This window comes from Pleurodeles waltl, chromosome 8 (assembly GCF_031143425.1).
Source record: "Pleurodeles waltl isolate 20211129_DDA chromosome 8, aPleWal1.hap1.20221129, whole genome shotgun sequence".
Lineage (NCBI taxonomy): Eukaryota > Metazoa > Chordata > Amphibia > Caudata > Salamandridae > Pleurodeles > Pleurodeles waltl.
Genome location: NC_090447.1, coordinates 1,459,497,043 through 1,459,517,399, shown reverse-complemented (window position 1 = coordinate 1,459,517,399; position 20,357 = coordinate 1,459,497,043). Strand labels below are relative to the sequence as shown.

The following is a 20,357-nucleotide window of genomic DNA, read 5'->3' as shown; positions in this document are numbered from 1 at the left end:
ATGGCTTTACCGTCCTTGTCCAGTCTGGTACTGATGTAACACTTGCCTCTGCTCTTTTAGCACTTGTAAAAACGAGGTTATGAGTCCCTTCAGGGGTCTTGAATCTACGATCCGCATAGCAGGCAAGTTTCATGTTGCTTATGTGTGACTACCATGGCTTAAGTGTGCATATATGTGAGATTCCATGCCTTATGTGTGACACTGAGTGAAATTAAATTGCAATTGAAACCATCCTGTAAACGTTAATATTAGAAATCACCCTACACATGAAGCTTTAAAGTAAGTGCCACTTTTATTTTTAAATGTACCTACAGTGAGGCAGTGCTGCTCACTGGTGACATATTGCCATTTAATTTAAAGGCACTTGTGTCGTCAGAGAGCAGGGACTACACACCATCTGCCTCACACTATGGTGAACACTGTTCGAGGTTCAGCCATGAGGGCTGTTAATCTGTTTTGGACCTCTAATCATCTGCCCTGGCTGCAGACACTGGTACCAGCTAAATGCTGATCTTCAAAGGCTTTCTCGGCATGCCGACAAATAGCATGTGTCACTGGTGGCACATAAAGAACAACTGTTTCTGAGACCAGAGCACCTTTCCGAATTGTGTGACAAAATGTTCCAGGGCGGGAATGACTAACGATTTGCGTTAGTCTGAATCATGATGCGTGACACTTGGCAGGGTTGAATCCAGGAGAGCAGAGTGTGCCTTCAAAAGGGCAGAGTAGCAGGAATACAGAAAAAAATAGGACGTTCTAAGTCCACATCACTAAATTCTTACCTCCTTCCTGGTTATGGTAACTCTAGGTGAAATAAAGTTTAGGATGTGGGAACGCCTCATCTGCTCTCTGCATCAGTTACATGTTGATCTGTATATTAATCTCGCACCTCTACAAACACCACAGTCGGGTTAAGGGGGACTTTAACTTTTGACCCCACGAAAAGCCCATGATTCACAGGGCAGTTGAAGTAGTGGCAAACGTGTTGACTACTTGGTAGATAGGCATAGAGAGTCCTAATAGCCCAGACATAATGTTTTAATCTTGTAAATATTAATTACGTTTTCTTAAACATTCTATTAATATTTTTAACACGTTTAAGTTCTCTCGGAAATTAACACCCTTGTTTCTCCATATGAATTACAGGTATCTCAGACAGTTAACATATTTGGAAAGTGCTTTTGGAGGGCTAACCTAACAACAAAAGTTGCCGGTAAGGAGCGACCCATACAAAGAAGCATGCCTCCAAGTGTGGAGGAGAGGTCAACGTGAGAGATCCCACTGGATCACAACAAAAGAGTGAGGTAGGAAATTTCAAATACTCCTTTGTGCGAGTCTCCCTTGTTCATTGTTAATGTTCAGATGCATCATACACACTTACATTACCATGGTGTTCACCCTGGTCATGGCACTTGTGTCTACAGTAGCTGTGGCTTCTATTTGGTGTTATTGGCTGGTGTTTTGGATACTAGTGTGACGATCTGGGCAGGTAGGTGACAGACGCTATGGCTAAGTAATGGAGTACAATTCATAGAGCTGGTTATAGCATTACTACACCGATGCGTATAACAAGGTTAGTAGGGGTTGTTAAATGCATTACACCCTAACTGTGTCTTTGAGATGTTGTTGATTTGCCTGTGCGTGCCCAGTGTTGTATGTTTTCTCTTACGTCGCGTTTCGGCATGCTGTTATGTTTTTGGTTTATCCCTTGCTATTGGTGTCAAAAGACTTGTGCTTTAAGTACACAAAAGACAAATAAATGGGATAAATATTTGTGTGATAGAGAGATTTGTTGACTCCATTGCTCCGGCAAAGTCATATTTACCCCAAGTAACTGTTAGAAATGGGGTTTCTGGTTGGCTAGGGTATGCACCTCAGCCAGGCAGAACCTACCCACTCTAGTCAGGGCAAGGGAGTTACACGTCCAAGATAACCCCTGCTCACCTCCTTGGTAGCTTGGCACGAGCAGTCAGGCCTATCCCAGAGGCAATGTGTAAAGCTTTTGCACAACACACACAACACACGTGACGCAAAATGTACACCACAAAGTATACACAACACTGAGCTATGTAAAAATAATCTGTATTGCATAAAACATAATTAGACCAACATTACACGTAAGTAATACCCTGCTACCTTAGCAGTTGTCAGAATGTTACACAAGTTACTAATACTCTGCAAGAATACGCAGTTGTCACATTAGAACACGTAAGTACTCAGGATTCTGCAACATAAGCAGTAGTCAGGAATTACAATAAGAGTTATATGCACTTGTCATGAATATTTCCTAAGTACTCATAAAAGGAACATCAGAGAGCATATTACAAATCACGTAAAATACATATCAGCTAGACATGCCCATAACAGGAACATTAGCACGTATATGGAAGGTCATGAAAATACACATCCCTAATGCCCGTAGCAAGAACACTGGTAAAACATGTAGGCTAAGAGAGCACCTGTTTCTTATGAAGAGGCACTCCTAGGGGGCCCCGGGCGCTCCTGTGCGTAAAACGGGGGCAGCTGATTTCCTTTTGAGGAGAAGATGGTGGCACGCACCTCCTCTATTCCGTTAACGGGCCCCTCTGGGGACCGAGATTACTGGCGGCCTCCCTAGGCCTCCACCGGCCCTCACAAGGGGGGGCCCCAAGTCAGGGAAATCCCTCTGGCTTGAAAGCAGGCCCCTCCAGGGACCCGCAAACTCCTGGGGTCTCCCAGGCCTCCGCTGGCCCTCACACGGGAGGGACCTCCGAGAAAGGTCACTGGCCCACGAGGGGGTCACAAAGGAAGTCGGCGGTCCGGGCGAGCCTCCGGTGAAGCTACCGCCTGGCCGTCAAACAAAGGAGAGTCCTCCGGGACTCCCACAGGCGAGGGAGAGGCGTCCTCCTCTCCCTCTGTCTCCTGATGCCGTCCTGGCCCAAGGCAGGGCCTACCGGTGCCCCGGGGGTGCTCCACGGAGTGGTCATCGCCCCGGGGGCACCAATAGGAGCACTCTTGCTCCCAGCAACAACACAGAGGTTTTCTTCGTGCCCCGGGTGCACCAGGAAGCGCATAACACTCGCGCTTTAACCAAACAGCTTTCCTGGTGCTGTGGCGGTGATCCGGGCAAACGAGAACAGTGCGCTTAGGAAAGCGCGAGGGCTATGTCCCAAGCCCAGGTTGCCGCGGTGAATCGGGGAGCAAAAATAAAGCGCTTTTCAAAGCGCTAAGGCCAAATCTGCAGCCTGGGCTTCGGCAGTGATTTTTCCTCAGCAATTAAGAGAGCGCCTTGTCAAAGCACTTCGGGCAAAGTTGCAGAGATTGTTTGCAGAGGTCAGGGGCTACAGCACCCTGCCCCTGGGAGCAAGCAAGACAAGAAAAAGCACAGGGATGGTGGGCCCAGCTACAGGCCAGCTCAAACGGTTACCAGCAGTGGCAGTTCCTCCTAATGACCAGGCAGATAACAGGTCAGCACAGCAGCAGCAGCTCAGGCTGTCTGAGAAGTATGCACAAAGCCCCAACTGTCAGTCTGCCCAGACTTGGATTGGAGACAAGCTGCAAAACACCAAGGTCATAAGCACAGATAAATGCGCACTTTCTAGAAGTGGCATTTCTGTGATAGTAATAAAGAAAATACACCTACACCAGTAAGCAGCATTTCTCACTACTATCACAACCATACCAAACATGCCTACGCTACCCCTCATAAATCAGACAATACCCCTTACACATAAGGCAGGGCATTTCCAATGCAACCCTATGAGGAGGCAGCACTCACAGCAGTGAGACACCAAGTTAGGCTGTTTGTCACTACCAGGACAGGCCACGCAACATGGCACATGTCCTGCCTGCTACATACATGGCACCCTGCCCAAAGGGCTATCTAGGGCGTACCTTAGGGGTGACTTACATGTAGTAAAAGGGGAGTTCTGGGCCTGGCAAGTAAATTTAGATGCCAGGTCCCTGTGGCAGAAAACTGCGCGCACAGGCTCTGCGCTAGCAGGCCTTAGATAGGTTTGACAGGCTACTTCAGTGGGTGGCGCAAGCAGCGCTGGAGGCCCACTAGTAGCATTTAATTTACAGGCCCTGGGTATAGGGATACCACTTTACAAGGGACTTATAGGTAAATTAAAGATGCCAATTAGGTATAATCCAATTATACCAATTTTGCAAGGGAGAGCACATGCATTTTAGCACTGGCTAGCAGTGAAAAAGTGCTCAGAGTCAAAACGTCAGCCAACAAAGGTCAGAAAAATAAAGAGGCAAAAAGCAAAAGGTCTGGAAAATGACCCTGTAAAAGGGCCAGGTCCAACAGTAAGATTAATAAAATTAACATTAAATAGGGATATCGGTCTTTAACTGATAACATTTTGCTTAAAAATGTACTGTACTTTGAGGATCGATTTTCGATTACAAATAGGTTGCAGCCTTTAATTTATTTATCTATGTAAGGGTGGGCAGGCAGTGTCTGGCCCACCCCGGGACATACTGTGGTGAAAGTCAGAGCACTACCTAAGGTGTTATGGTGCATGTTTAGTAGCATGGTGTGTGATAAAAACCCGATGCTCACAGGCCCATTGCTGAGGGTAGGGTATCTCTGCATCTAGGATACATTCTCACAAGTATGCCTGCAGCGCATGTCACTTGCAGTCAAATAAGGACACTTTACCAGTCTCTTCTGCTGTTCAGGCTTTTTTTCTTCAGTGCCAGTACATGCATTGTTATTCTTTATAACTGCCTTTGAAGTTGGGAATCCAAGGGGAATCTAAAACCGACCAGATGTTCCTGCTGCTGAAGTTACACAGACAGCGCGGATTTCATTTAACTGAAGCTTAACCGAGAACCATTGCAGCTCGAAATTTTAAATTTGATCAGCTGCATTTATTCCTCCACACATACTGAATGCCTGAAGCAGGCAGAGTTGGTCTCGGGATGAAGTGCTCCCGATATTTCTAAATACGTTACCTGGGATTGTCTTCGTATTTCCTAAATATTTTTCCTGTCATGCTCGTTGGATTGTAGTCCAGAATAATTTTTGTCACCCAGATTTCTTTTCTCCCATGAGCCATATGAACCTTTGCACATTTACCATTCTCCAAAAAGTATTATGTTTTTAAAATATCTGCAGAAAAATAACACTGCATGCAGGAGAAGGTTAATCAATGATTTAAATACAAGTCAGTGGTCACATAAAGTGGTCACATATTGTGCATCAGCTTTTTGTGAATGGAAAAGACTTTTGGGAACCAACCTATGTACTAATAGGTCGAGTCACAAAGTTTAGAATCGTAGTGGGCGGCAATCAAAACTAGCTCATCAATATTCACGAGGTAGTTCGCAAACTGCAGGAATGGACCTGATAGAGTTAGCAGACCACCATGTCTGTGATCACAGTTAAATAAAATTATATTTTTTCTTAACGGAAAAGGGGCTGCTTTTAAAAATAAACTTGTGTTAGACCTGACAGCCTTAGGGTAGTCACCCCTAACTTTTTGCCTGCCTCCCTCCTCTTTTTGGATACTGTTTTTGCTGGTTTTTAGACTCTGCGCACTTTACCACTGCTAACCAGTGATAAAGTGTATATGCTCTCTCTCTGTAAACATGGTAACTTTGGATCATACCTGATTGAACTATTTAATCTACTTATAAGTCCCCAGTCATGTGCACTCCAGGTGCCTAGGGCATATAGATTAAATGCTACTAGTGGACCTGCAGCACGGATTGTGCCACCCACTTAAGTAGCCCCTTTTCCTTGTCTCAGGCCTACCATTGCTAGGCCTGTGTGTGCAGTTTCACTGCCACCTCGACTTGGCATTTAAAAGTACTTGCCAAGTCTAGAACTCCCCTTTTTCTGCATATAAGTCACCCTTAATGTGTGCCCTGGGTATCCCCTAGAGCAGGGTGCTGTGTAGGTAAAAGACAGGACATGTACCTGTGTAGTTATATGTCCTGGTAGTGTAAAACTCCTAAATTCGTTTTTGCACTGCTGGGAGACCTGCTCCCTTCATAGGCTAACATTGGGGCTGCCCTCATACACTGTTGAAGTGGCAGCTGCTGATCTGAAAGGAGCAGGGAGGTCATATTTAGTATGGCCAGAATGGTAATACAAAATCCTACTGACTGGTGAAGTCGGATTTAATATTACTATTCTAGAAATGCCACTTTTAGAAAGTGAGCATTTCTTTGCACTTAAATCCTTCTGTGCCTTACAATCCACGTCTGGCTAGGTTTAGTTGACAGCTCCTTGTGCATTCACTCAGACACACCCCAAACACAGGGTACTCAGCCTCACTTGCATACATCTGCATTTTGAATGGGTCTTCCTGGGCTGGGAGGGTGGAGGGCCTGCCCTCACACAAAGGACTGCCACACCCCCTACTGGGACCCTGGCAGACAGGATTGAACTGAAAGGGGACCTGGTGCACTTCTTAGCCACTCTTTGAAGTCTCCCCCCACTTCAAAGGCACATTTGGGTATAAAACAGGGCCTCTGCCCTACCTCATCAGACACTTGCTGGAGAAGAAACCGGAACCAGAAACTACATCCTGCCAAGAAGAACTGCCTGGCTGCTCAAAGGACTCACCTGTCTGCTTTCTACAAAGGACTGCTGTCTTGCTGTTGCCCTGCTGCCTTGCTGAACTCTTGTCTGGCTGTGAAAGTGCTCTCCAAGGGCTTGGATAGAGCTTGCCTCCTGTTCCTTGAAGTCTCAGGACCAAAAAGACTTCTTCCTTTCACTTGGACGCTCCGTGCGCCGAAAATTTCGACGCACAGCTTGTTTCGCGGCGAGAAAAACGCCGCACCCCGACGCTGATCGACGCGGCGCCCTCGGGACGATCGAGACTTCGACGCACAACCTCGCAAGGACAAAGCCGCTCGACTTTCCAGGAGAAATCGACGCGACGCCTACCGTGAGTGCGAAACTTTGACGCACGGCCTCGCAAGGACAACGCCGCCCGACTTCCAAGGAGAAATCGACGCGACGCCTGCCGTGAGACCAAACTTTCGACGCACGGCCTCGCAAGGACAACGCCGCCCGACTTCCAAGGAGAAATCGACGCGACGCCTACCGTGAGATCGAAACTTCGACGCGCAGCCCCGCAGAACGACGCGCAGCCGGAAAACAAGCGGGAGAATCCACGCACAGACCCGGGACATCTGGTAATCCCCGCGATCCACAAAAAGAGACTGTCTGCGCGCCGGAAAACGACGCCCGACTTCCCCGCGTGGAAAAGAACGACGCAAGTCGGTGTGTGCTGAGAGGAAATCGACGCACACCCCCCTTTTTCCACGCACCTCTTCACCTGTGGCCCTCTGAGGAGATTTTCCACCAGAAACCAGGTACTTTGTGCTTGAAAGACCCTTTATTACATTCTAAAGACTTAAGACCCTTTATATCACTTCCCTGTGATAGTTCTACAATTTTCCATTGCATCTTTATTCTTTTTGACCTACAATTATCCTGATAAATATTATATATTTTTCTAAACACTGTGTGGTGTATTTTTGTGGTGCTATATGGTGGTATTGTATGATTTATTGCACAAATACTTTACACATTGCCTTCTAAGTTAAGCCTGACTGCTCCTGCCAAGCTACCAGAGGGTGGGCACAGGATAATCTTGGATAGTGTGTGACTTACCCTGACTAGAGTGAGGGCTTTTGCTTGGACAGGGGGTAACCTGACTGCCAACCAAAAACCCCATTTCTAACATTGGTGATCAGCGGTGAGGATAGGACTTGTATTTGTGCAGTGACATACAGTAGCTAAGTATTTCACTACCTACCCACAGTTGAAGGTCAACTTGGCTTTTATCTCTTTTTGAAAATCCGTTTTTTCCTGACAATTTTCAAAAACTAAATCCTCACTCAACATGTCTCTGACTGGGTCTCAGACAGGGGACTTTGACCTAGTCCAGTTGGATACATACACGGTCAAACAACTAAGAGGATTCTGCAGGGCATTAAGGGTACCCACCCAAGGGGCCTCCAGAAAGGAGGACTTTCAAGTGGCGCTGAGGGCCTGGGCAGAAGCCCATTTAGAGGATGATGAGGAAGAGGAGCCAGAAAATGGCCCCTCAGAAGGATTTTCACTATCTATGGATGGTGTTACCACTGCAATTGTGCACCCTTCCAGACCAGGGAGCAGTGTCTCCATGCAAAGCCTGACCGCAGAGGAAAGGAGAGAGGAAAGGGAGTTCCAATTGCAAATGGCAAAACTGAAAATTGAGGCACAACAGGAGGAGAGGAGGGCAGAAAGAGAAGCCAAACAAGCTGAGGCTGAAAGAGCAGCCAAACAGATTGAAGCTGAAAGAACAGCCAAACAGATTCAAGCAGAAGCTGAAAGGGCAGCCAAACAAGCAGAAGCTGAAAGAGCAGCCAAACAAGTGGAAGCTGAAAGAGCGTTGGCTGAAAAGAAACTATTGTTGGCTCATGAACTGAGTCTCAAGGAGCTGGAGATCAAGGCAAGACAGTCTGAATCCAGCAATAATGGTGGCAGCATACAGACAGGACCTGCTGGAGAAAAGAAGGTTCGTATACCCAAAAATGTGGTGCCCAGTTTTGTGGTGGGAGATGACATAGATAAATGGTTAGCTGCTTATGAAGTTGCACTAAGGGCTCATGAGGTTCCTGAAGGGCAATGGGGGGTAGCTATGTGGGGTTATGTGCCGCCATTGGGGAGGGACACACTTCTCACATTGGATCCACCGGATCAAAACACATACCCACTCCAGAAAGCCACTTTACTTGCCAAGTTTGGGCTGACCCCTGAGGGATACCGTCAGAGGTTCAGGGACAGCACCAAACAAACCACACAAACATGGGTAGATTTCTTTGATTTCTCTAGTAAGGCACTGAATGGATGGGTGCGGGGCAACAAAGTAGCAGATTATAAAGGTTTATATGACTTGATCCTGAGAGAGCATATGCTTAATGTTACTTATACCGATTTGCGCCAGCACCTAGTGGATAGTAAGCTGACTGATCCCAGGAAGCTTGCTGAGGAGGCGGACCTCTGGGTTAGCACCAGAGTGTCCAAAAAGGTACCTGGGGGGGACTCCCACAAAGGTGGTCAGGGTTCCCAACAGAAGAAAGAGGGGGGAGATAAACTTACAGATAAGGAACTCTCTAAAGGCCCCCAAAAGAATTCCCAGGGAGGGGGTGGCAACCCTTCCTTTTCCAAATTTGGGAAGAAGCCAGGGACATTTGACAGGTCAGGAAAATCTAGCCCCAAATGCATGGAGTGTTACCAATATGGTCACTACAAAGGCGATCCACAGTGCCCCAAGAGGGCACCGTCCACTACCGGACAGGCACCTGGGTTGACTAGTGTAGCACTCGGGGGGAGATGGACCCAACTAGCTTTGGGGAGCAGGTAGAGATTTCCCTAGTGTCCCTGGGAGAAGGAGAAATGATGTCCAAGGTCCACATGCCTAAAAATACTTCCAAGTACCGGCAGTGGGTCCTCATTGATGGGCAGAAGGTGGAGGCTCTACGTGACACAGGAGCCAGTATGACTACTATCAAGAGTCAGCTGGTGTCCACAGAGCAGATAATCCCTAATACATTCCACCAGGTCATAGTCGCTGACAATCGCGAGAGTCACCTACCGGTGGCTCGGGTTCCCTTTGAGTGGGGGGGGGTCTCTGGTACTCTGAAAGTAGCTGTGAGTCCTGCCATGCCTGTAGATTGTCTGTTAGGCAATGATCTAGAGCATACTGCTTGGAAAGAAGTAGAGCTCAGATCTCACCTGGAGATGTTAGGGTTACCTGAGTGGGTCTGCATGACCACCCGGTCCATGGCTGACCGAGAGGGAAGTCAAGGGCATCTGGAGCCTGGAACGATGGCCCAGGGAGCTGCCAAGAGGAGGGACAAGGGGCGCGGGAAACCGGCCCCAGAAGTTCCCACAGTGGCTGACGGGGCTCCTGAGGAGGAGACTCCCGAGCCAACTGGGGAAGACATTGCCACCCTAGGTGACTTACCTGAGCTTGCTGGCTGGCAAGTTGAGGGTGGACCCACCAGGGAGGAATTCTGCAAGGCGCAGAAAGAGTGTCCCACTCTAGAAGGGTTGAGGAAACAAGCCTTAAACCAGGCAGCAGGTGACGCCTCTGGCAATCACCACCTATATTGGGAGAATGATCTCCTCTACAGTGAGCCTAGGGTTCCGGTCTTTGGGGCAGCACGTGTGCTGGTGGTCCCCCAATGTTACCGAGCCTTCCTACTGGGTCTGGCTCACGACATTCCCCTGGCAGGACATTTGGGACAAGACAAGACCTTCAACAGGCTTGTCACCCACTTTCACTGGCCCAAAATGAGGACACACTCAGACAAATTCTGCAGGGCTTGTCCTACCTGCCAGGCTAGTGGTAAAGCAGGAAAGAGGGTTAAAACCCCCCTGATTCCACTTCCTGTCGTTGGCACCCCCTTTGAAAGGGTGGGCGTCGACATTGTTGGCCCCTTGGACCCCAAAACTGCCTTAGGCAACAGGTTTATCCTGGTTTTGGTGGACCATGCCACCCGGTACCCAGAGGCAATCCCTCTGAGGACCGTAACTGCATCGGTGGTAGCCAGAACCCTGATGGGGATATTTACCCGTGTGGGATTCCCCAAGGAGATAGTGTCTGACAGAGGCACTAACTTCATGTCCGCGTACATGAAGCACCTGTGGGATGCGTGTGGTGTAACCTACAAGTTCACCACACCCTATCACCCCCAGTCTAATGGGCTTGTGGAGAGATTCAACAAGACCCTGAAAGGCATGATTGGTGGCCTCCCTGAGGCCATGAGGCGTAAATGGGACGTCCTCTTACCATGCCTTCTCTTTGCTTACAGAGAGGTCCCCCAGAGGGGGGTAGGGTTCAGTCCCTTTGAGCTTCTCTATGGGTACCCCGTCAGGGGACCCTTAAGCATTGTCAAGGAGGGATTGGAGAACGCTCCAAAGACACCCCCTCAGGACGTGGTCAGCTACATGTTGGCCCTCCGCAATCAGATGACCCGCTTCTGGAAAGAGGCCCAAAGTAACCTGGAGGCCAGTCAAGAGGTGATGAAACAATGGTATGACCAGAAGGCCACTCTGGTAGAGTTTCAACCTGGAGACAAAGTGTGGGTAATGGAGCCAGTAGAGCCCAGAGCTCTCCAGGACCGCTGGTCTGGCCCATTTGAAATAAAGGAGCGGAAAGGGGAGGCCACTTACCTAGTGGACCTCCAAACCCCTAGGAACCCCCTAAGGGTGCTCCACGTGAACCGACTAAAAGCTCATTTTGAGAGGTCGGAGATCAACATGCTTCTGGTCACAGATGAAGGAATGGAAGAGGAGAGTGAACCTCTCCCTGACCTCCTCTCTGCCCAAGAAAGTGATGGGTCCGTAAGCGGGGTCATTCTGTCTGACTCCCTGACTCTAAACCAGAAAGGAGACTGCTATGAGCTGTTGGAGCAGTTCTCCCCCCTCTTCTCCCTTACTCCTGGACTGACCCACCTCTGTGTTCATGATATTGACACCGGTGACAGTCTCCCTGTGAAGAACAAAATTTACAGGTTGTCAGATAAGGTGAAGGCCAGCATCAAGGAGGAGGTCTCCAAGATGTTGACGCTAGGGGTTATTGAGAAGTCCAGTAGTCCCTGGGCCAGCCCAGTGGTGTTGGTCCCTAAGGCTACTGCCCCAGGCGCGAAGCCAGAACTCCGGTTCTGCGTGGACTACCGGGGTCTCAACTCAGTCACACGGACTGATGCTCACCCCATCCCCCGAGCTGATGAGCTCGTGGACAGGCTAGGCGCTGCCAAGTTCCTGAGTACGTTTGATCTTACTTCAGGGTACTGGCAGATCGCCCTGACTGAGGGGGCTAAGGAAAGGTCCGCCTTTTCCACCCCTGACGGCCATTACCAGTTCCGGGTGATGCCGTTTGGATTGAAAAATGCCCCCGCTACCTTCCAACGGTTGGTTAACGGGGTCCTGGCTGGCAAGGATGCCTTCTGTGCAGCCTACCTGGATGACATAGCTGTCTACAGTTCCAGCTGGGAGGAACACCTGCTCCACCTCAAGGAGGTGCTTCAGGCCCTGCAACAGGCAGGCCTGACCATCAAGGCTAGTAAGTGCCAGATTGGGCAGGGTTCCGTGGTGTACTTGGGACACCTAGTAGGTGGTGGCAAGGTGCAGCCACTCCAGGCCAAGATCGAAACTATCAAGGCCTGGCAACCACCTCGAACCCAGACTGAGGTGAGAGCCTTTTTAGGCCTCACCGGATACTACCGCAGGTTTGTCAAGGGCTATGGTACCATTGTGTCCCCCTTGACAGAACTCATGTCCAAGAAGCAACCTAGGTTGGTGAATTGGACAGAGGCTTGTCAGAAAGCCTTTGACGCCCTGAAGGAAGCCATGTGCACGGCCCCGTGCTCAAGGCCCCTGACTACTCCCAGGAATTTATCGTGCAGACAGACGCTTCAGAGCATGGCATAGGGGCAGTCCTAGCACAGCTAAATGAGGAGGGCCAAGATCAACCGGTAGTCTTTATTAGCAGAAGGCTATTACCACGGGAACAGAGGTGGAGTGCTATTGAAAGAGAAGCTTTTGCTGTGGTCTGGGCACTGAAAAAGCTGAGGCCCTACCTGTTTGGGACTCACTTCCTAGTTCAGACAGACCACAGGCCCCTCAGATGGCTCATGCAGATGAGGGGTGAGAATCCAAAACTTCTGAGGTGGTCCATTTCCCTACAGGGGATGGACTTTACGGTGGAACATCGCCCAGGGGTTGACCACGCCAATGCTGATGGTCTCTCCAGGTACTTCCGCCTTAGCGATGAGAGCTCCCAGGAGGTCGGGTAGCTCTCCCCACTTTCAGCTGGGGGGGACACATGTTAGACCTGACAGCCTTAGGGTAGTCACCCCTAACTTTTTGCCTGCCTCCCTCCTCTTTTTGGATACTGTTTTTGCTGGTTTTTAGACTCTGCGCACTTTACCACTGCTAACCAGTGATAAAGTGTATATGCTCTCTCTCTGTAAACATGGTAACTTTGGATCATACCTGATTGAACTATTTAATCTACTTATAAGTCCCCAGTCATGTGCACTCCAGGTGCCTAGGGCATATAGATTAAATGCTACTAGTGGACCTGCAGCACGGATTGTGCCACCCACTTAAGTAGCCCCTTTTCCTTGTCTCAGGCCTACCATTGCTAGGCCTGTGTGTGCAGTTTCACTGCCACCTCGACTTGGCATTTAAAAGTACTTGCCAAGTCTAGAACTCCCCTTTTTCTGCATATAAGTCACCCTTAATGTGTGCCCTGGGTATCCCCTAGAGCAGGGTGCTGTGTAGGTAAAAGACAGGACATGTACCTGTGTAGTTATATGTCCTGGTAGTGTAAAACTCCTAAATTCGTTTTTGCACTGCTGGGAGACCTGCTCCCTTCATAGGCTAACATTGGGGCTGCCCTCATACACTGTTGAAGTGGCAGCTGCTGATCTGAAAGGAACAGGGAGGTCATATTTAGTATGGCCAGAATGGTAATACAAAATCCTACTGACTGGTGAAGTCGGATTTAATATTACTATTCTAGAAATGCCACTTTTAGAAAGTGAGCATTTCTTTGCACTTAAATCCTTCTGTGCCTTACAATCCACGTCTGGCTAGGTTTAGTTGACAGCTCCTTGTGCATTCACTCAGACACACCCCAAACACAGGGTACTCAGCCTCACTTGCATACATCTGCATTTTGAATGGGTCTTCCTGGGCTGGGAGGGTGGAGGGCCTGCCCTCACACAAAGGACTGCCACACCCCCTACTGGGACCCTGGCAGACAGGATTGAACTGAAAGGGGACCTGGTGCACTTCTTAGCCACTCTTTGAAGTCTCCCCCCACTTCAAAGGCACATTTGGGTATAAAACAGGGCCTCTGCCCTACCTCATCAGACACTTGCTGGAGAAGAAACCGGAACCAGAAACTACATCCTGCCAAGAAGAACTGCCTGGCTGCTCAAAGGACTCACCTGTCTGCTTTCTACAAAGGACTGCTGTCTTGCTGTTGCCCTGCTGCCTTGCTGAACTCTTGTCTGGCTGTGAAAGTGCTCTCCAAGGGCTTGGATAGAGCTTGCCTCCTGTTCCTTGAAGTCTCAGGACCAAAAAGACTTCTTCCTTTCACTTGGACGCTCCGTGCGCCGAAAATTTCGACACACAGCTTGTTTCGCGGCGAGAAAAACGCTGCACCCCGACGCTGATCGACGCGACGCCCTCGGGACGATCGAGACTTCGACGCACAACCTCGCAAGGACAAAGCCGCTCGACTTTCCAGGAGAAATCGACGCAACGCCTACCGTGAGTGCGAAACTTTGACGCACGGCCTCGCAAGGACAACGCCGCCCGACTTCCAAGGAGAAATCGACGCGACGCCTGCCGTGAGACCAAACTTTCGACGCACGGCCTCGCAAGGACAACGCCGCCCGACTTCCAAGGAGAAATCGACGCGACGCCTACCGTGAGATCGCAACTTCGACGCGCAGCCCCGCAGAACGACGCGCAGCCGGAAAACAAGCGGGAGAATCCACGCACAGACCCGGGACATCTAGTAATCCCCGCGATCCACAAAAAGAGACTGTCTGCGCGCCGGAAAACGACGCCCGACTTCCCCGCGTGGAAAAGAACGACGCAAGTCGGTGTGTGCTGAGAGGAAATCGACGCACACCCCCCTTTTTCCACGCACCTCTTCACCTGTGGCCCTCTGAGGAGATTTTCCACCAGAAACCAGGTACTTTGTGCTTGAAAGACCCTTTATTACATTCTAAAGACTTAAGACCCTTTATATCACTTCCCTGTGATAGTTCTACAATTTTCCATTGCATCTTTATTCTTTTTGACCTACAATTATCCTGATAAATATTATATATTTTTCTAAACACTGTGTGGTGTATTTTTGTGGTGCTATATGGTGGTATTGTATGATTTATTGCACAAATACTTTACACATTGCCTTCTAAGTTAAGCCTGACTGCTCGTGCCAAGCTACCAGAGGGTGGGCACAGGATAATCTTGGATAGTGTGTGACTTACCCTGACTAGAGTGAGGGCTTTTGCTTGGACAGGGGGTAACCTGACTGCCAACCAAAAACCCCATTTCTAACAACTTGTTTTTTAGTTTCTTGAGTTGACAGTGCCTCAGACCACTGCCTGCTCCTCAACGAACTATATTTTATATCCATAAAGGGGAAAGGATCCCAGGGAGACGCCTTCCCATGTGTGATGAATTTACCACCCCAGTTTGAAAGTTGGTAACTTGTGTATGTTTCGCAAACAGCTTTTGGTTGCAAAACATGCATATCACAGCAAACCTCTATTTGGAATTGGTGCCCTATACGTGCCCCTTCCAAATAGCTATCAGTGAGACCTTTTTATAACCATTTTGTGACTTAGTGACCTATTAATGAGCTGAAAAATTGGTTAAGTACATTTTAAAAAGGCATCTTGCAGTCTCAGACCGTGTCATTTTGTGAACTTATAGTGTTGTGATGCAAAATTGCTTTACAAATCTGGCCAATAGTTCTAATTTGAGCTATTGTGCTAGATTTCACTTGCTAATTTACTGTGGAGAATATTTTTTTCATTATGCATTATTCCAAATTTATTTTAGCAAAGTTTGGATGAAGGGTGACTGGGATCCAAGGGTCCATATGGAACATTTGGCAGCAACAGGAAGCGAGAGTTTGTACACTGGGCCTCAAAATGTATTAGACTTTATCATTCGGTGTCTCCCAATAAGTAGATTAGTACATCAAAAGGGAAAGTAAAACAAGTACATTATTTGATTTACTGTGGATTTTTTTCCGTTCCCACCAAATGTGGCATAACGAGGAAGCATAGTAGCCTTTCTCGCATTTAGTACCATCAGTAACACAGTTTTCATGCACCCTATCTTGTTCGTGTACACGGTGGCGATTTGGCCTTTCGTGTCCAAATATAGACTGAGAAACTGCAATAGAGTGTCTCCCAAGCTGTGTTTCACAAGCGTTTGTGTACTGTGGCTTACAATGTGCATCTCGTTTTCCAAGGGATTTATACAGGTACGACACTGTCTGATGGATAATTCCTCGTGAACACGCTGTCAACCAGTCTTAGTGAACTATAGCTCCCTGCTTTAATACCTTTCTAAATGCAGAATCAAATGTGCACGTTTGTGATTCTTTCTTTTGGTTAGCTCAGAGTACAGCTTATGGTTTTCAAAGTCTTTCTCTTGACATTCGCTATATAGTTGGCATGGAGCAGATACGGTTTCACGTAACAAGGGACGAGGAGACGTGGTTGTGCAAAGATAAGTTCTGTAGTCTTTGTTGCCAAGAATATGGGTAAGCAGTTAGAAAGAAGATACGTTATATACACTCATAATCATCTCCCCATACTTACTTAGGTCAAAAAAAAATGCCCCCTGCTTTGTCTTTTATAACAACCAACGAAAAATATGACTTGTGTGGGAGATTTAACTTCTTCAGTGGGAACCATCGATTTATCTCTTAATAAGGGAACCAGTAAAATAATGGGGGTATTTCTGAAGAAAATAATTATTTCATATTATCAGGGATCTACATGATCCCTTCTGAGTTAGGAGATAATCAGAACTTTTGGGAAACTCTGAGATGTTTGCTTCCAATGAAAAATAGCAGTATTTTCTGTATTACCTTGATAGGCTAGGAAGATAGGGCCAGATGTAGGTAAGTATGATTTTGCGACTTGCAATTTGCGAGTCACTGCGACTCGCAAATTGCAACTCGCAAAACCAAATGCAGAAAGGTGTCTCAGACACCTACTGCGACTCGCTATGGGGTTGCAAAGACCCACCTCATGAATATTAATGAGGTGGGTCGCAGTTTACGACCCCATAGCAAGTCTAGGCACTCACAGGCATGGTGGCCTGCTGGAGACAGCAGACCAACATGTCCGTGACTGCTTTTTGAATAAAGCAGTTTTTTTTTCTTTTTGCAGCCCGTTTTCCTTAAAGGAAAACGAGCTGCAAAAGGAAAAATACCGAAACCATTTAGTTTCGGTTTTTTCAGAGTAGGCAGTGGTCCATAGGACCACTGCCTACTCTGAAAAAATATTTCTATTTCCATTCACAAAGGGGAAGGGGTCCCATGGGGACCCCTTCCCTTTTGCGAATGAGTTACCATCCACTTCAAGTGGATGGTAACTGCGAGTTGGTTTGCAACCGCATTCGCGGTCCCAAAGCAACTCTGCATGGCGATGCGGTCGCAAATAGGAAGGGAACACCCCTTCCTATTTGCGAGTCGCAGCCTTAAATTGCGAGTCGGTACCGACTCGCAATTTGCGGTTGTGCATCGCGTTTGGCCTTTTGCGCCTCGCAAGAGGCGCAAAAGGCTTGCTACATCTGGCCCATAGTTTCACAAGTAAACACTAGTGCATAGAGCCTTATTAGGCAATGTATTTTAATGCTGACAATTATTCCTCACTAGAAGAGCTTATTATGGAGCCTTGGTAAGAAGTTCATTTTAATGATGGCAATTACCCTTCACAAGAAGACCTTACAGCCCATTACATCTCTTAAAGTCACTATATTAATTTTTAAAAACATATGGCAGTGTCACGTTTTCATACTGCAGTATGGGTGCACGTAATTGCAAGTTTTGCGTATTATAACTTACCGGAAATCTATTGGAACCTCCTGGAAACTTTCACGTGGCAATTTTATTGGCAGTGAAAAATATGTTCTTGGCCATAAATTGTGACTAGTGTACTTTGAAAAAAAACATCTTCTTTGTACGATTTTGACAAGAGCCTACCTATTTCCGATGGTGATCAATATTCTCCCTTGAAGCTCTGTCTTGATCTTATTGGAAAGCTAGAGGAAGCAAAATGCCCATTCAGAGAATATCACAAACCGAACAGACATGAATATTAATTATGCCTCCACCTTTGTACAGTATTTGCTTTCACCAAAGTGGAAACGAATGTTCAGGTGTAGTGATATCTGGTTGCAAAATATTGGTCGTAGTTTTGTGCAACCAGTAATGATGTTTTAAGAACCGACCTATGTAATAATATCTCGGTTCTTAAACATCTGATTGGCTGTGGGTCAGAGTCTGACTCTCAAGTGTAGTAGATCACAAATTGTAACTCGCTGTGATTGGAGGCCATCATATGGATGGTGGCCTGCTGGGATCAGCAGACCAGCACATCTATAATTTATTTTTAACAACGCAAACTTTTTTTAGATGCAGCCCATTTTCCTTAAAAGAAAAAGGACTACATATAAAAAGAAAAGGTTCCTTTTTTGTTTTACTTACAAGGAGACAGTATTCCATGGGACCACATAAACAAATATTTTGCACACACAACAGGGAAGGGTCCCTTTGCAACCCATTTTCTTTTAGAATGTTTTACCACCTCCTACACTGTTACCATATCAATATTTTTCAATGAGATTTCGATGGCAAAGCATGATATATTGGATACCGATTCAGTTTTTGAAAGGGACGCATACACCATATACCGTAAAGATGCTGTGTGGAAATACTGTGGACTAATGAACATGCTTGCAATTTGCTTTCAGTTTGGTTATAACTCTATTGAGGAAAACGACCTAATTTTGTTTATCATATGTCTGTTTGTGTTTTTTTAACGCAATGAGTTTCTATTTTGTTTAGCATGTAATATTTTCAGCACTGAGCACCCGTTGTTCTCCAAATTAAGCAAATGTAACATAATATCCAATTTTCTTGATTTGTTAATTTTGGAATTGATTTAAACTGATTGTGAGAACTGATTATTTTTGTTTTTTATTGTCCAATAAGAAATGTCTCCTTACTATGCACTAGCATATATCGGGGCACCTGGAAATGGATTTGTATAATAATAACAAACCTTTTCAAAGATGGCTACTACAAATGTGCATGCTTCTGCAGTAGTCATCTTAAATGAGCTTCTTAAAACATTATGAATAAAATCAACAATGGCCATGGTAGATGTTCATGCGGGGGCCTTTGTAGGAATGGACCGCATAGTTATTTGCTAGACCGTTTTCTCAAAAGTGGAAATGCAAAATAAATCTCACAGTGCTGCAAGAGTCTGCCCTCCTGCTCATGGAATTTACAAAGATTCCTTCTGCACCCATAGGTATGGGCAGTCTGCCATGCTCTCAAGGCATTTCCCTCTTCCATTTCAGAAAACACCTATAAAGTTCTGTTAGAAAACATGGTCACTGCCTATAATATCAGCAGGCAGGTCTGAGTGGAGAACTGGACACTGTTTTTGAAGGTCATACTACTGATGTGATGGGCAATACAGCAGGTTGAGTTCCGCTTAGCATCCCATTTGACAGCACCTGCAGTGTAAGTGCAAATATTCATAGTTGTCTAGCGAACCATGAGTGGAACTTCATTCTGAGGTGACAGACATTATCTGGTTCAAAATGTTCCTCTCCACAGAGAATAGACCTGCTTTCACAGCAGGATGGTCAGGACCTCCACTCCACTCCTCTGACACGTTGGCATCATGAGTGAAGAACGAGTGGTACCAACTAGATGTCTTTTGTTTGGTTTGGCACAGCACGTGACAGTCATCATCTTGGCTGCCCTGTAACCTGCTAGAAAATCAGTCTATGCTGCCTGCTGTGAAGAATGTGTTACTTGGTGAAAATCTGAGGGTTTGAATCTATTCCAGTCTTGTCTCTTGGATATTCTACACGTTCACTTGCTTATAAGGACCTGGCAGTTACCAGCATGAAAGGATTTCTGGTTGCCTTGTCCCCTTTCATGTGTTTCTCTGCTCAACCCTCTGTTTAGGTGACCCCTAGTGGCTCATTTTCTAAAAGGCCTGTTATATTTGTTTCATTCCACACCTGTTATTATGTTGTAATGCTTGCCTTCTTTATTTTCTTGACCCTTGAAACACTTGCACATTTTATGGTTTATGTTTTTTCATTAAAGACTGTAATCATCATGAGAATAACTTTGACCAGAGGTTTGGCAATTTACAAGCCCTTACCATACGGCGCCCTTTTATTTTTTTAAACTTCGGAAAATCAGTTGTTCTCACTTGCTCTTCCTTCTTAATGATGGTAAGATCTGCTTTCCACAAGGGCAGTTCATCACTTGCACATTTATCTTGCCCCCTTCTTCACCCAACCAAAGAGGAAATATTGCATAGACTGGACCCCAACTGTGCTGAATGTTACTGCATGGACTGCACAAGACAAGACAAAGTAGATGATAAACTTATTGTGGGGTTTGCCAGAGCCAAGAAAGACATGACGGTCACCAAATGTGCAATTCCATGTTTTTACAGCTTGTAAAGAGAGATCTGTCCCACCTCAGCTAAGAAAGATCTCCTGGCTGGTATTCCTTCACACTCTGACAGCCATGGTAGCTTCTGATACCCTCACTTGGAGA

The 20,357-nt window shown here is 46.9% G+C and overlaps 1 protein-coding gene across 4 annotated transcripts in view; it reads left to right on the top strand.

Annotated features, from left to right (window-relative positions):
• Window positions 1–20,357, top strand: part of ZBTB20 (zinc finger and BTB domain containing 20) — a 4,633,203-nt gene that overhangs the window by 3,283,758 nt on the left and 1,329,088 nt on the right. For all 4 annotated transcript variants that reach the window (XM_069202644.1, XM_069202647.1, XM_069202646.1 and 1 more), the window contains one exon: window positions 1,147–1,304. The gene's annotated coding sequence lies outside the window, so the exon portion shown is untranslated. The remainder of the gene's footprint in view (window positions 1–1,146; window positions 1,305–20,357) is intronic.